Source organism: Oryctolagus cuniculus, chromosome 7 (assembly GCF_964237555.1).
Source record: "Oryctolagus cuniculus chromosome 7, mOryCun1.1, whole genome shotgun sequence".
Classification (NCBI taxonomy): Eukaryota; Metazoa; Chordata; class Mammalia; order Lagomorpha; family Leporidae; genus Oryctolagus; species Oryctolagus cuniculus.
The window spans coordinates 32,684,752-32,696,954 of NC_091438.1; positions in this window are offsets into that span (position 1 = coordinate 32,684,752).

The window sequence follows — 12,203 nt, forward strand, 5'->3', positions numbered from 1 at the left end:
AAGAACGACTTAAAATGTGCTTTAGAAGGGCTGGCACTCTGGCGTAGAAGGCTAGACTTCTGCCTGCAGGGCCGGCATCCCATATGGTCACCGGTTCAAGTCCTAGCTGCTCCTTTTCTGGTCTAGCTCTCTGCTATGGCCTGAGAAAGCAGTGGAAGATGATCCAAGTTCTTTGGCCCCTGCACCTGATGGAAACCTGGAGGAGACTCCTGGCTTCAGATCGGCCTAACTCTGGCCATTGTGGCCATTTGGGGAGTGAACCAGCAGATGGAAGACCTTTCTCTCTGTCTGTCTGTCTCTCCCACTCTATATCTCTCCCACTCTATACCTCTAACTCTGTATCTCTAACTCTTGAATAAATAAATAAATAAATAACCTTGGTGGAAAAAAAAAAAAACCAAAAGATAACCATTAAGGTGTGAAAAATATAGAATGGTAAGATGCTGGTTAAGACGCCCACATTCCACATCCTGCTCCCTGGGTTTGATAACCAGTTCTGGCTCTGGATTCCATTTTCCTGCCAGTGCAGAACCTGGGAGCAGCAGGTGATGGCTCAAGTCACTGAGTACTTGGCACCCATGTGGGACACCTGGAGTTCCCAGCTCCTGGCTTAGATCCAGTCCCATGCAGCCCCAGCTGCTGCGGGCATGTGAGGAGCGAACCAGTGATGGGAGGATGCCATCCCCCCTCCCCCTTTCTCCCTCTCCTTCTCAAATAAAGTTTTTTTTAAAGACAATAACATCTATTTTCCAAATGCAGAAAGACAATAAAAAGTTGTTATAGCAAGATTAAGAACTGCTGGTTAAAACATGTATTGAACCACTGTTTTATCTCTGCTCCCTCCTTAAACCACTCTAAAAATAATAACACCAGTGAGTTTAGCAAGATCACAGGATAAAAGACCAATGCATTAAAAGTCAACTGTATTTTTATATACTTGCAACAAAGTATTACAAATTGGGATTTTTTAAAAAATACTACTTACAATAGCATCATAAAACATGAGATATGCAGAGGCCTCTAATAAAGGTATACAAAACCTATACACTCAGTGTACAACAAGACATTGCTGATAGAAATTTTAAAAGACTGAAATAAATTGACAGTTATACCTTGGTCATAGGTCAAAAGACACAACACTGATAAAATGTCAATCCTCATCCAAATTGACTTATAGATTCAACACAATCTCAACAAAGGTTCCTGCAAAGGATTTTTTATAGAAATTGACAAGCTGATTCTCTGAAATTCATATAGGAATGCAAACGACCTCCAACAGCCAAAAGAAAATTGAAAAACAATAAAATTGGAGGCTAACAGGACTCAATTTGAAACTTAATATAAAGCTATAATAAACAAGGCAGTGTGGTATGACACCACAATAGACAAATTAGTGGGACAGAGAACATGGAAAGAGACCCATATATACGAACAACTAATTTTTTGACATAGAGTGCAAAAGCAACTCAATGGAGAAAGGACAGTCTTCAACAATGGTGCAAGAACAAATACATGGAAACCACATGCAAAAATAATGCACTTCCATCTACCCCTCACATCCCCCAAAAAATTAACTCAAAATGGATCACAGACCATTTTATGTCTATGTCTATATTGTAGATAAATCTACAACCCAAAAAACTTCTAGAAGTCAAACAAGAGAAAATTGTTGTGCTATTGAGTTACACAAGAATTTCCTGGATATAATCCAAATTCACAACTAATAGAAGAAAAAATCGATAAATCTGACAAATCAAACCTCATCAAAATGTTAAACATTAGTTCTTCAAAAGACTCTGTCTTAGGAGAAAAATGACAAGCCATAAAATAAGAGAAAGCTTGCAAAACATAACAGCAAAAGATTGGTATGCAGATATATTTTAAAAAAAAACTCTCAAAATTCAATAAGAAAATAAACAACCCCCACTAAAGATTTGATACATAAACATGGATGAATTTCAAAATGAAGTTGAGTAGAAAAAAGCCAGACCGAAAGAAGTACATATTGTATGATTCCACTTATATAAAACTCTAGAAAATACAAAATAGGTTGTACATTTGGCCTAGCAGTTCTGATACACTTTGAGTACCCATAGTCCACATGGGAGTGCCTGGGTTCAAATCCCAGCTTTGTTCCATCTTCCAGATAAAGCACATCCTGGCAGGCCAGTGGATGGTGGCTTAAGTACTTGAGTTCCTGCCACACACGTGGGAAACCTGAATGGAATTCCCAGCTCCAGCTGTTACAGGTCCTTGAGGAGTAAACCACCAGATGTGAGCTTGCTCGCTCTCTCTCTCTCTCTCTCTCTCTTTCAAACAAATAACAACATAAATAACTAATTTTTTTTAAAGATTTATTTATTTACTTGAAAGTCAGAGCTACACAGAGAGGAGAAGGAGAGGAAGAGAGAGAGGTCTTCCATCTGCTGGTTCACTCCCCAGATGGCCGCAACGGCCGGAGCTGTGCTGATCTGAAGCCAGGACCCAGGAGCTTCTTCCAGGTCTCCCACGCAGGTGCAGGGGCCCAAAGACTTGGGCAATCCTCCACTGCTTTCCCAGGCCATAGCAGAGAGCTGGATCGGAAGTGGAGCAGCCAGGATTAGAATCGGCACCCATATGGGATGCTGGCGCTTCAGACCAGGGCTTTAACCCACTGCGCCACAGCTCCGGCCCCATAACTAATTTTTTAATTTATTTTTATTTAATTATTTATTTTTAATTTATTTACTTGAAAGAGTTAGACAGAGAGAAGGTAAGACAGAGAAGGAGAGAGATCTTCCATCCGCTGGTTCACTCCCCAGATGACCGCAATGGCTGGGGCTAAGCCAAGCTGAAGCCAGGAGCCGAGAGCTTCTTCCGGTTCTCCTATGTGGGTGCAGGGGCCCAAGCACTTGGGCCATCCTCTGCTGTTTTCCCAGGTGCTGGGAGCTGGATCGGAAGTAGAGAAGCCAGGACTTGAACTGGTGCCCATATAGGATGCCAGTGCAGCAGGTGGTGGCTTTACCGACTATACTACAACGTTTGCCCCTATAAATAATTTTTAAGTAATAAAAAGGGTTTTTTGTTGTTGTTGTTGTTGTTGTTGTTGTTGTTGTTAGATTTATTTACTTGTAAGGTAGAGCGACGGGGCGGGGGAAGAAAAGGCAGAGAGAGTGCGAGAGAGCCACCACCCACTGGTCCACTCCCCAAATGGCCATTAACAGGCAGGTCTGGACCAAGCCAAAGCTAGAAGCCAAACATTCCATTTGGGTCTCCCACATGGGTGATGGGGCCCAAGTACATGGGCCATCTTCCGCTGCCTTCTCAGGTGCATTGGCAAAGGAGCTGGATCAGAAGCAGGGCAGCTAGGACTCAAACTGGCTCTCACATGGGACGACAGCATTGCAAGCAGAGGTTTAACCAGCCACACCACAATGCTGATCCCAGGGGGAAAAAAATGCTTTTTTTGCAAGAAAGTACAAGGCAATCCATAATAAAGCAGAGCACAAGAGTAGGAGAGAGGAAATCAAAGGGCATCAGGAACTTTTAGAAGGTGATGGTTCCACAGGTGTATACATCATACACTTCAAATATGTGGTTTATTAAATATCAAACCTCAGTAAAACTATTTTTTAGAAAATAAAACAAAATCACATTGATTCTTTCTTATATTATCTTTTGCATTTCTTCCTTTATTCAGGGTAGGATGCACTTGGCTAAAACGATCACATTCCCCAATTTTCTCAGCAGGTAAATGTAGACACAGACTGGGTCCTGACCAATGAGATGTGAGCAGAAGTGTCATGTGGTCCTTCTGAGAAGTCTTCTTTAGTGGGGATGAGGCAAGCCTTTCTCTGCTTCATTCCATATTGGATGAGAATCTGTTGGCCGAACCATCAGCAGGCTTCTTGAGCCACAGTGTTTTTGTTTTTTAAGAGTTATTTACTTGATTAAATTTAACTGAAAAGTGATCTCTGTTAAATATAAGAGTGGGAATAAGAGAGGGAGGAGAGGTACAATTTGGGACATGCTCAATCAGACTTGCCCCAAATGGTAGAGTTAGAAATGTGCCAGGGATTCCAATGCAATCCCATCAAGGTGGCAGGTACCAATGCCATCTCACTAGTCCAAGTGATCAATTTAAGTTCACAATTGACCATAATGATAGATCTAAGAGTCAAAGAGATCACATAAACAAGACTAGTGTCTGCTAATACTAACTGATAGAATCAAGAAGGAGAGAACGATCCAACATGGGAAGCGGGATACACAACAGACTCATAGAATGGCAGATGTCCTAAACAGCACTCAGGCCTCAGAATTAGCCCTTAAGTCATTCAGATCTGGCTGAAGAGCTCATGAGAGTATTTTAGGCATGGAAAGCCAAGACACTCTGGAAAAAAAAAAAAAAAAAAAAAACGCCACCTAAATGAAAGATCTCTGCAAGTGAGATCCCAGTGGAAAGAACGGGCTATCAAAAAAGGAGGTACCTTTCTCTGAAGGGAAGCGAGAACTTCCACTTTGACTATGACCTTGTCTAAATAAGATTGGAGTTGGCGAACTCAAAATGCTTCCATAGCCTTGGCAACTAATGACAAGAGCCTAGTGTGATAACTGACGCCATAAACAAGAGTGTCAATTTGTTAAGTCAACAACAGGAGTCACTGTGCACTTACTCCTCATGTAGGATCTCTGTCCTTAATGTGTTGTACAATGTGAATTAATGCTATAACTAGTACTCAAACAGTATTTTACACTTTGTGTTTCGGTGTGGGCTCAAACTGTTGAAATCTTTACTTAATATATACTAAATTGATCTTCTGTATATAAAGCTAATTGAAAATGAATCTTGATGAGAATGGAATGGGAGAGGGAGAAGAAGAGGGGAGGGTTGCAGGTGGGAGGGAAGTTATGGGGGGGGGGGAAGCCATTGTAATCCATAAGCTGTACTTTGGAAATTTATATTTATTAAATAAAAGTTTACAAAAAGAGTTATTTATTTGAAAGTCAAAATTACTGGGGCACGGGGCGGGGAACAGAGAGAGATCTTCCATGCACTGGTTCACTCCCTAAGTGGCCACAATGGTCAGAGCTGGGCCAAGCTGAAGTCAGGAGCCAGAAACTCCATCCAGATCTCCCATGTGGGTTGCAAGGGCCCGAACACTTGAGCCATCTTCCACTGTTCTCCCTAGGCCATTAGCAGGTAGCTGGATCAAAAGTGGAGCAGAGGCCGGCGCTGTGGCGTAGCAAGTAAAGCCGCCACCTGCAGCACTGGCATCCCAGATGGGCAACAGTTCAAGTCCCGGCTGCTCACTTCTGTTCCAGCTCTCTGGTATGGCCCAGGAAACCAGAAGCAGATGGCCCAAGTCCTTGGGCCCCTGCACCTGCATGGGAGACCAGAAGAAGCTCCTGGCTCCTGGCTTCAGATCAGCACAACTCTGGCCATTGTAGCCATCTGGGGAGTGAACCAGCGGATGGAAGACCTCTCTCTCTCTCTCTCTCTCTCTCTCTCAAGACTCTCTCTCTCTCTCTCTCTCTCTCTCTCTCTGCCTCTGTCTCTCTATAACTCTGCCTTTCAAATAAATAAATAAATAAATCTTTTAAAAGAAGAGGAGGAGGAGGAGGAGCTAGGACATGAACTGACACCCATATGGGAAGTCAGCATCTGCAAGAGGCAATTTTATCCTATATGCTACAAGCCCAGCCCTCATAGTGATTTTTTTAATATACGCCAGGGGCAGGCATTTGGCACAGGGGTTAAGACGCCACTTGGGATGCCTGCATCCCGTATCAGAGTGCTCATGTCTGAGTCCATGTTCCACTCCTACTTCCAGCCTCCAGCTAATGCAGATCTTGAGAGGCACCAGCTGATGACTCAAGTAGTTGCATCCTTGCCACTCCCTGGGAGACCCAGCCTGAGTTCCTGGTTCCTGGCTTCTGCCTGGCCAGGACCCTGAGATTGTAGGCATCTCAGGAGTGAGTCAGCAACGGGAATGCACTCTCTCTCTCTCTCTTTTTAAAAAATAAAATAAATGGGCCCCGTGTTGTGGCACAGCAGGTTAGGCTACTGCTTGTTATGCTGCTGGTATCCCGTGTAAGAGTACAGATTAAGTCCTGACTGGGATGGTTCGAATCCTGGTTGCTCTGCCTCCAATCTAGCTCCCTGCTGAAGTGCCTGGGAAAGCAACGGAGATGGCCCAAGTGTTTGGGCTCTGGTCACCCACATGGGTGACCCTGATGGAATTTCTGGCTCCTGGCTTTGGCCTTGCCCAGACTTGGATGTTTCAGGCATTTGTGGAGTGAACCAGTAAATGGAAAATCAATCTCTCTCTGTCTCTGTCTCTCTCTCTCTCTCTCCTCTGCCTTTCAAATATATAAATAGGCCAGCGCCGCGGCTCAATAGGCTAATCCTCCGCCTTGCGGCGCTGGCACACCGGGTTCTAGTCCCGGTCAGGGCGCTGGATTCTGTCCCGGTTGCCCCTCTTCCAGGCCAGCTCTCTGCTGTGGCCAGGGAGTGCACTGGAGGATGGCCCAGGTGCTTGGGCCCTCCACCCCACGGGAGACCAGGAGAAGCACCTGGCTCCTGCCTTCAGATCAGCGCGGTGCGCCAGCCGCAGCAGTCATTGGAGGGTGAACCAACGGCAAAGGAAGACCTTTCTCTCTGTCTCTCTCTCTCACTGTCCACTCTGCCTGTCAAAAAATAAATATATATATATATAAAAATAAATAAGACTTAAAAATAAATATCAACAAAACGGACGCAACTGGAAACCATTATACTTAGTGAAATGAGCCAGTGTCCAAAAGACAGATACCATGTTTTCCCTGATCTGTAGTAACTAATAGAGTACCTAAAAGGTAATGTATAGGAGTGAAATTGACATTTTGGGATTTGTTGATTGTTTACAGCCCTTGTCTCTACTGTTGAGGAACAGTGTTTTGTTTTCTTCCATACTATTTGCTGATCTCTTTACTTAGTGTAGGGTTAATCTTATGAATATAAAGTAAACTGAAAATAGATCTTTGTAAAAATTTAAGAGTGGGGCCGGCGCCACAGCTCACTAGGCTAATCCTCCACCTGTGGCGCTAGCACCCTGGGTTCTAGTCCCGGTTGGGGCGCCAGATTCTGTCCCAGCTCCTCCTCTTCCAGTCCAGCTCTCTGCTGTGGCCCGGGAAGGCAGTGGAGGATGGCCAGGTCCTTGGGCCCTGCACCCTCATGGGAGACCAGGAGGAAGCACCTGGCTCCTGGCTTCGGATCAGCGCAGTGCACTGGCCACAAAGCACCGGCCATAGTGGCCACTCTGGGGGTGAACCAACGGAAAAAGGAAGAGCTTTCTCTCTCTCTCTCTCTCTCTCTCTCTCTCTCTCTCTGTCTAAACTCTGCTTGTCAAAATAAATAAATAAATAAGAGTGGGAATAGGAGAGGAGGAAGAAGGGTGGGAGCGTGGGGGGGGGGGGAGGCTGGGTTGAAAAGCATCACTCCATTCCTAAATCTTTATCTATGACATACATGAAATTTGTGTAGCTTAAATGAAATCTAAGCAAAATAAAATATAAACCAAGTGCAGATGATAGAAACACAGTAGCTGGAGTCTCGGATGACATGAAGACGACACTGTTATCAGCCCTCAACTTCCAACTCCTAGATTTCTTTCACAAGCAGAACAAACTTCTACCTAGTCAGTTACCTGGGGCGTGAGCTAGCTTGTTTCCCTAAATGCAATAGACCCCAAGCCTACCTGGAAGGGCTCTTCTCAGTGATGCCTGGCCCTTTCCAGACACAGCTGGCAGGGCTAGATCTGTGACACGCCGACACTTTGGTTGGCACGGCCCCAAACCTGACTGACACCGGCTTTGACCCCTTGGATCCACTTTGATGTTCTCATCTGCTTCCTGGCCTTCCTCGGCTCACTGGTCTGAGCCAAACGTGCTGCATTCTTCTCAGCACTTTGGCCTAACTGCACTTTGCAGTGAAAATAAATAAAAGAGCTTCAGGCTCGCATGAGCCACTTCATGGCTTCTCATGTTTGTTGAATCTGAGACCCCATGTGATGCTCCACGGGACCCTGGGCTGAGGAGGGCCGGGATTAGGCTCTCAGTTCTTGGAGGACGTGGCTGGCACGAGTGAGCCGCCAGCCAGCACACCAGGGCAAGAGTGGGAAGCTCAGTCCAGAACGAGGGGCCCTGGCTGTGCGCCCCTCCTGCGCGACAGGCACAGTCCCCCTGAGTCACCAGCTCCTTGATCCTCTTTTGTTTCTTAAATATCTGCCCAGCACTTGACAGTCGGACAGGAACTACACCTTGCCAAGTGTCGGGAATACTACAAGCAGCCAGACAACCTCTCCACCATCACAGAGACACCAGCCCAGGAAACAACTTAACTACACACTGCTGAGATGTGATGAAACACTCCCTGGTGGCTTCCCTTCTGTTTGTAGGTAAGAACCAGAGAATTCTGGTACTTCCTCTTTCCCTTCAATGACCAGCCATTTCTACCTTCCACTTCATAATTATTTCATCCAGACCTCTGCAGAATAAATGGATTCTTAATGCATTCCTATCCACTCAATACTGTCACAAAATCCTTTTACCGTGTTCCTTACTGATAGCTTTCTTCCGATTTCCAATTCCCTGAATTCCCATGTAAAATATTCATCTTATCCTCACCCACTGTGCGGCCAGCACGCATCCTGCCCTCCCACCCCATCTTCCATCCCAGACACTTTCCGAGCCCTGCACTCCCCAGGCCGTTCTCTCCTTGGCTCCTTTCAGCGGTTCTCCCAGCATTCTCCTTCTCTGGGCTTCAGGAAGAGACACCCCAAAGCCTACGCTCTTCCTGAAACACTCAAGGCCTCCTTAGCCCTAGGGATGGAAAAATGCATTCTTTACCCAACGGCAACAGGATCGCCCATGAGACCAGGGCTACCCGAAGCCCTGCTCTCTAGCTAATGAGCCACAATCCCAGGTAAGTAAGTCACTTCCTCTCTCTGGGCCCTATTATCCCTTTATGCAAAAGGAGAGCATCCAACCAGGGCCCTGACACAGTATAATTCTAACTTACTGACCTGTGCTGCCCAATGAGGTAGTCAATGAGCCCTTGACATGTGGCTGGCCCAGACTGACAGGTACCATCAGTGCCAAATAGACATCAAGGACTTTAAACAATGAAGGAATACAAAATATTTCATGAGTAATTTTAATATTGATTACTTGTTGAAATAATAGTATTTATATATCATTCAAATTAATTTCACCTGCTTCCTACTCTTTCAAATGTGGCTCCAAGAACACGTTCAGTTGTATTTGTGATCCCCATTCCGTGTGTGCTGGTCAGAGGCAGCATAGAAGCCCAGCACTGTCCAAGTCACACAGGGTCACGGGGACACCTCTGGTCTACCATTCTTCACCAGGTTCCCCAGCTGATGAGGTGATCTGAATCAGACTAGGGCCTCTCAGTCTGAGGATTCAGGACAAAACCCTGAGGAGAGCTCAGGCGATCCAGGCACTTGACAAATGACACTTCTTTTTCACAAGCCTCTAAATGAAACTGAACATTTCCGTCCATTAGGAAGACAATTTGGAAGCAACAAATCAGTGGAACGTTAGGTGTCCTTATCTGTCGGCTACAGGAGCCCTGGGCACCTCACATCACAGAGTGGTTGCAGAGTTGCAGTCTATCGTGTGGGCCCATCACTGCCCCACAGCTGCGGTGCACCTGCCACAGGATCTGGGCACTCGGTATTACTGAAGCCACACGCACATCACTCGTCCACAGACTTGGATAGTCTGTATCTCAACAGAATTGAGTTCCTTTGATGGTTACTGGATTTAATTCCATGTGGATAAAAACATCAACATGAAAAGAGGTCATTTTGCCAGGTCTTTGATACCAAAAAATTAAAATTAAATTTTTAAAAAGATGAAAGTCCTTTATCGAGAAAGATGTATTTCCACCAGCCAGGCACATCCTAGCGGTGGAAGACGCTGGCCCTGAAGGGGTTCCAGGAACAATGTCCTACTGCTGATGCCAATGCCTCTAGGCCTGTGTGACATCAGGGCAGGCCCTCCCCAGCTGCAGAGCCAGAGGCCACAATCTCCAACCCCTTGTTTCTGATGCTACAACTTTTTGGCACTCATTTTTCTGAGGTCCTAAGACACATACCATTAAACTTTAGGATACATTTAAAATTACTAAATCATATATGCAATTCACATCCTTTCTGACTCCACCCAGGAACCCAACTTCCCCCTCAGAAGCTCGCTCCAGGGTGGGTGTCAGGATAGGCAAGTGGAAGGGTCTCAGGCCTGGACAGCTCAGAGCCTCAGGGACAGGCCAGCTCTGAAACCCGCTGAATGTCTCTGGGCCAAAGTCTCCTGGTTTGCTGTTGCTAAATTCCTGCCTCTCTAAAAGCTGGCTCCAGCAGCAGGTGCTGAGAAATCAGCGCAGGGACTCCTCCCCCAAGCCAGCGGCTGCTCCTAGGAGCACAGCCTCGCCCACCCCGCCCAACACGGGGGCACACCAGAAACTCAAGAACCACCGTGCTGGGCAACTCGTGCACAGGACGGGGACCATCCATCAACACTCAGGACAAGGCAGAGGGTAGCGCTGGGTTACAGTTGCAGCCTGAGGCCAAACAGCCAAGCTAGTAGTAGGTGAGAGAGCAAAGTTCACAGTCTAGGTCTGCATAACCCAGAGTTACATTCTCAAGCACATTCCCTCCTTGTCCAGCCGAGGCGAGTCAACACTGAAACCCTTGTAAAGGTGGAATGCTTTTCACAGAACACAGCTGTCCCCAACTTCCAAACGCAAATTTTGGATGTGTTCAAGTCTCTCTCCAAAGCCTTGATTCAGGGGCCGACGTTTGGCACAGCAGCTTAAGTCGCCGCATGCAACACCGGTATCCCATTATCAGAGCACCTGCTGCTCCACTTCCTATCCAGCTCCCTGCTAATGTGTCTGGGAAAGCAGCAGAGATGGCCCAAGTGGATGGACCCCTGCACCCACACAGGAAACCCAGGTGGAATTCCAGGTCCCTTGCTGGCTTTTGAGTCTTTTTTTTTTTCTCTTTCTCTTATTTTTCAAAATGAAATTTGCTATTTCTCCAAAATTTTTATTTGAATTTTTATTTACTTAATACAAACAGAGAGACAGATCTCCCATCCTCTGGGCCACTCCCTAAATGCCTGCAACAGCCTGGACTGGGCCTGGCTGGGGTCTCCCACATGGGTGGCAGGGGCCCAAGCACTTGAGCCATCACTCTTGCCTCCCAGGATAAGAAACGGGAATGGAAAATGGAGAATGGAGACAGGAACTGAGACCAGGCGCTCCAGTATGAGCTGGGGTGTGGACATCCCAAGCAACGGCTTAACCACCATGCCAAACACGTGTCCTCTCGTCTCTGATTCCTACGCTGAGACTTCAGGTGAGAGTCCATGCGGGGCTCAGTGACTAAGACATGCTTGAAGGCCACCAATCTGCAGGGTGTCTACAGCTTGCCCAGCTCTGGCAGACATCCCGGGAAGACTGCCAGGGTGGGCACAGCCCCAGGCCTGCTGGGTTCTGACACGCTGAGAGAGCAGTGAATGGGCTTGAGGACACACTCACAGCCTCATCTCAGTCTCCAAACAGCGAAGGGAGGGCCTTCACAGCACCCAGTGGGAAAAGCGGGACCCTCAATGCTGGCAGCAGCACAGGTTTCATGGTCTTCCTGATTAAATGCATAAGGCCCCCTGGTTTCCAACCCGATGTGTCTGATCTGCACGGTTATAAAACATTGTCCCCCTACAGAAACAGAATTCTTGGGGATATACCCAGGTCATTTTTAAGATTATTTAATTTATTTATATAAGAGAGAGAGAAAGACACAGAGCGCATCTGCTGGTTCATACCCCAAATGCCCACAGAGCCGGGGCTGGACCAAGGTCAAAGCTGAGAGCTGGCAGCCGGAAACTCAATCTTGGTTGTCTTCCGCGCGAGTGGCAGGAACCCAAACCATCACCTGCTGCCTCTCAGGATGCCTGAGCCAGGAACAGAACCCAGGGACTCCAAAGTGGGATGCTCGTATCTTAATTGCTAGGCCTGACCTGCCCCAGTAACGTTTTTTAGTAAGTCCTTCACTAACGACAGCCAACTTGTGGAATCATTCCAATGATTTGTAGCAATGCAGAAAGAGGGTCAGCTGCTATGGTCCCTAGTGAGGGCTTTCCTACTTATCAATAAATAA